Source organism: Monodelphis domestica, chromosome 4 (assembly GCF_027887165.1).
Source record: "Monodelphis domestica isolate mMonDom1 chromosome 4, mMonDom1.pri, whole genome shotgun sequence".
Taxonomy (NCBI): domain Eukaryota; kingdom Metazoa; phylum Chordata; class Mammalia; order Didelphimorphia; family Didelphidae; genus Monodelphis; species Monodelphis domestica.
In genome coordinates this window covers 7,988,500-7,993,262 of record NC_077230.1, presented here as the reverse complement: position 1 = coordinate 7,993,262, position 4,763 = coordinate 7,988,500, and positions in this window count along the sequence as shown.

The window sequence follows — 4,763 nt, the reverse complement described above, 5'->3', positions numbered from 1 at the left end:
TCGTATCTCTCGGCCCACAGAGGGCGAGCGCCGCCCTCTAACATCTCAGACCCGCCCAGAATTCTCCTGTCAATTTCCCCAGGAAAGTGATTGCCTCCACTACGCTCTACTAACGCTGCTCTAGGGTGCTCAGACCCAAGGGAGAGACGTTAATTTGCAGTGGTGGCATTTACGCCTTGGAAATGCTACAAATAGGGACTGATTTTTTGTTTTGATTGTCTCTAAAATGAAGGCGAAAATGCCAATGACGCAGACTAAACGTGAAGCATGTTGATAGCGGGTGGTTAAACATTTTTCAACACTCCACAGTGGCTGAATGTCTTTCCAGGCTCCTTTTGGGAGAAGATATTTTCCAGGAATCTCCCCAAAAAGCCCTACTGTAGTTATGAAGAAATATCTGGAGGCCTTTCTCAAGGAGGTTCATTCCACCATTTAATTCCGTTAAAGACGGATTTTATAATGCACTTAGGGGAAAGCTATGCATTTTGAATGGAGGAAACCTGAATTCCATCTCTGTGGTTTACTGTCTGGGACGGGTGCAATCATTAAATAAATACAGGCTTCAGTTTCTTCATCAACGAAATGAAGGGAGACCTTATAGTCGACCTATAAGGTCTCATATGGGAATTTTCTTTCACTTTTATTGGTGTTTAGTAGCTTAGGGCCATTTTTCCAAATTTGGGTTAACTAAAAGCTTGTCTTCTGTTAATATTAACACCAACTGGTCAAAAATCTGACACATGGAATTGTTTGACATTCCTCCATAAAAGCCAGTTTGAGCTCCTCAAAGTGATTTACTTATTTTGTTACCTCCCCTAGCTGTGAGGAAGGATTTCCATGACATCAGTTTTCTGGGTTATCTTGGTGACATGTAAATACTGCCCTCCATCAATCTATCCTGAACCCTCTAAATGAAGTTTAATCTGTAACCTGACTTAGTTTACCTAAAGAGTCTATTGAACTAGGTTCATTTCCTTAGTGAATGTATGAGATTATGGCTTTGCTTAAATACATTTGTTCAACTTTTATGCCATTGAAAGAAACATGGGATTATGAATGTCTTTTCTTTAGCTTTTATGATCTAAGACTTGCAATATGTAAAAGAATTTTTTCTCTATCACTGACATAATTTGTGTATAAAAGGAAAGAAAGAGTCCCACATGTAGGGAAGGTGACCAAATATAGTAGAACTCTGTCACATGTAGTTTGAAGGGAAACAGAATAGACCACTCCAGCCTCTTTCACCTCTACTCCTTCTCCAATGCCTTCTCTCTCAATTTTTCCAGAAGAAGCAAAAGGTTGCTCATCCAGAGGTCACTCTGCTCTGTTTAGGGAAAAGGGAATACCAGGCTAGAAGTAAATCTATCTCTTCCCTTAAATAGGGAACATTTAGAGGATATGATCAGGAGCCATTTACTTTTTTATCACTTTGTCATTTGAGGGAGAAAGGGGACCCCCAGGTTCTACACCCAAGACTTGATATCTTCCCTATCTAATACCAAGTCCACAATAAACACAACATAGCAAATAGCAAACAAATCCATTTATGCAAAACAGAAATCAGGGAAGGTATACATAGGAAAATACATACCAGACAATACAGAATAAAGGAGCTCTCCCCTTTGGGAGTGAGATAATTCAACTCAACCAAGTGAGACTGTCAATAATCTCAGCCAAAGAGAACCCTCTCCTCCCCCCCCCCCAAATTCTCTAGAGCAGCAAACTGTGGGTAGGGACATGATGAAGACTATTTGCTCTTCTCTTCTACCCATAGTCTTTTCCTTCAGCAACCTGAAATGGGACTGGCCTTTCCCATCTTCTCTCTTGAAGCTAGAAGCTGACCATGTTTTGCTTGAAAAAGACTAGCCTAAGGGAGACTCTCAATTGAAAAGTATGAAAAGTGTGGGACTAGCTGAGAAGTGAAGGGCTTACCTCTCATCCACTCCACCTGGCCCTTCAAGCAGAGCCAGGCTTTCAACTCTACCAGGAAGGAGAGTGTCTCACACCTTTGGGACTTTGGGACAGGGGTAACATCTATAAAAGGCCTTGTTAGAATCTAATCAGCACTCAGATCTTTTTGTTGTGTGTGTATGTGTGTGTGTTTTCTTTTCACTCAGAACTGAAACAATATTTAAGCACAATAAAACCTAGGTTTTTACCTCTATAATTTTCCCATTGTGGTAGATTCTAATTCAATAGTAATTACCTATCCCATAAACTAAAAAAAGAAATATTTCTCCCATAACAGGCTCACTCCAGCTCTAAATTTGTGGTCCTATGATCCTTGTACCAAAGATACAGAATAGATTTATATTTGTAGGTGACACAAATGCCCTCTAAAGAGCTTAAACTATATTGAGAATATAATACATACACAGATAAATACATTCTCTCCACAAAGTACAAAGGAAAGTTGAAACATTAGCAGCTTGATTTATTTTTAAGATACATTTGTTGGATTAATAAGCATTGCTTCTCTCTACTCTGACAGGAGGGGAAGATTATCAAACCTTGGTAACAAATAAGCACATTCAAGCAAAACAAATTCCCATTATTGAACATGTCCAAATGTATCTTATTCATTGATAGTATAAATTGTGTAAACTTTCTCCTGTTTCAACTGAATTCACTCTTGATCAGTTCATGCAAGTCCTCTTAGGTTTCTCAAAACCTGTATCTTTCTTCATTTTTACTATCATATTAGTAGCACTGTAGTATGTCTTTATACTTACATGACAAAATTTTTCATTTATTTCTCAATGGGTGGGCACCTCTCTTAATTTCCAACTCTGCTACTACAAAAATAACTGCTACAAAGAATTTTGTACATAAAGGATCTTTTTATTGATTTTTGAGAATATGTACTTTAAAAAGGTTCCAAGGATATGCACAGCTTGGTAATTTTTTGTCATAATTTCAAATTACCTTCCAAATTACATGTAATAATTCATAATACCACCTAAAGTGCATCAATGTGCCTGTTTTCCCACTCTTTCCAACATTTGTGATTTTCCTTTTTTTGTCACTTTGCCAATTTAATGGGTGAGAGGAAGAAACTTAATTAGTTGATTTGTATTTTTCTAATTAGTCTTTTATAGTATTTTTTTCACGAATATAGATAGCTTGACTTTCTTCCCTTAAGAATGTTCTGTTGACATTAATTGATAATTTAGCAATTGAAAAATGGTTCTTACTATTGTAAATTTGAATCATTTATATATGTATATGAAATGAAACCCATATGAGAACTTGATATGGTTTTTCCCATTTACCTACTTCCCTTCTTATTTTAGTTGCATTGGTTTTGTGCAAAAATACTTTAATTTTATATAATTTTTTGTATTTTTGTAATTACATAATTGTGTAATTAAAATTTTATCCTCTGTGATCCCTTTTATCCCTTGTTTGATTATGATCACCTAAATATGAAAACTAATTTCTCTTTCATTCCTCTAATTTGTTTATGATATTAACCTTTGTGCCAAAATCATGTGCATATTCGGAGTTTATCTTTGTATACAGAGTAGAGTGTCTTACTAAAATGACTTCTTGGCAGACTATTTTATGGTTTTTATTGAAGTGAGTTTGTGCCCCATTAACTGGATCTTTAAGTTTATCAAACTCTAGGCTACTGTATGCATTTCCTTCTGGATATTGTGTACCTATTCCATTCCAGATGAACTTTTCTATTTCTTAACCAGTACCAAATTATTTTGATGATTATTGCATGGTAGTATGATTTGAGATCTGGTACTACTAGGCCTCCTTCCTTCCCACTTTTTTCCATTCATTCACATGTTATTGTTGAGTTTGTTCCTTCAAGTGATTTTTCTTTAATTAATAGAATTTATTTCTAGGTATCTCAGCTCTACTCTACCTTCTCCACATTATAGAAGGCATCATCTGGCAAACAAATATGTATATATAGATTATGTTTTTCATGTTTCCACTTTTTCAGTTCATTCCCTGGAGGTGAATATTCTCAAATTATTTTTCAAATTACTAAATATGTAGCTATATATATAATGTTCTCTTGGTCCTACTTGTTTTTCTCTTCATTATTTCATGTAGTTCTTTTCAAGGTTTAAAAAATTAATTAAAAATTTAATAGCAGTATTCCTTCACAATTATATAGCATGGTTAATTTAATCACTCCCCAATTGATGGGCATCCCTTCAATTTCCAGTTCTTTTCCACCACAAAGAGAACTGCCATAAATATTTTGGAACTTATAGGTTCTCTTCCTTTTTACCCTGATCTCCTTGGGAAATAAGAGTTTGCAATGATGTTCCTAAGTATAAGGAAATATCCAGTTTTACACCTTTCTGGGCATAATTCCAAATTGTTTTCCAAAATGTTTGGATCAGTTCATAGTTCCACCAAGAGTAGAAATACAAACCAAAACAATTCTGATCTCACACCCATCAGACGACTAAAATGACAAATGTTGGAGGGGATGTGGAAAATCTTTTTTTTCCACACACTATTGTGGAACTGTGAACTAAGTCACGTAGCTACACCTCCTGTACTTATTTTAAATGTAATTCCTATTTCTAAAGCTTCCTGGTGGGTTTTATAAGTAATATATAGAAATGCTAATGGTTTGTACATATTTCATATCCTGAAAATTGGTTTAAGTTATAATTATTAATCTTTCAATTTTAGGGTCCTCCAAGTACACCAATTTATCATCTAAGAAAAGCCATGATGTTGTTGTTTTTGTCTATTCTTATTTAATCAATTTCTTTTCTTTTCATTATTCT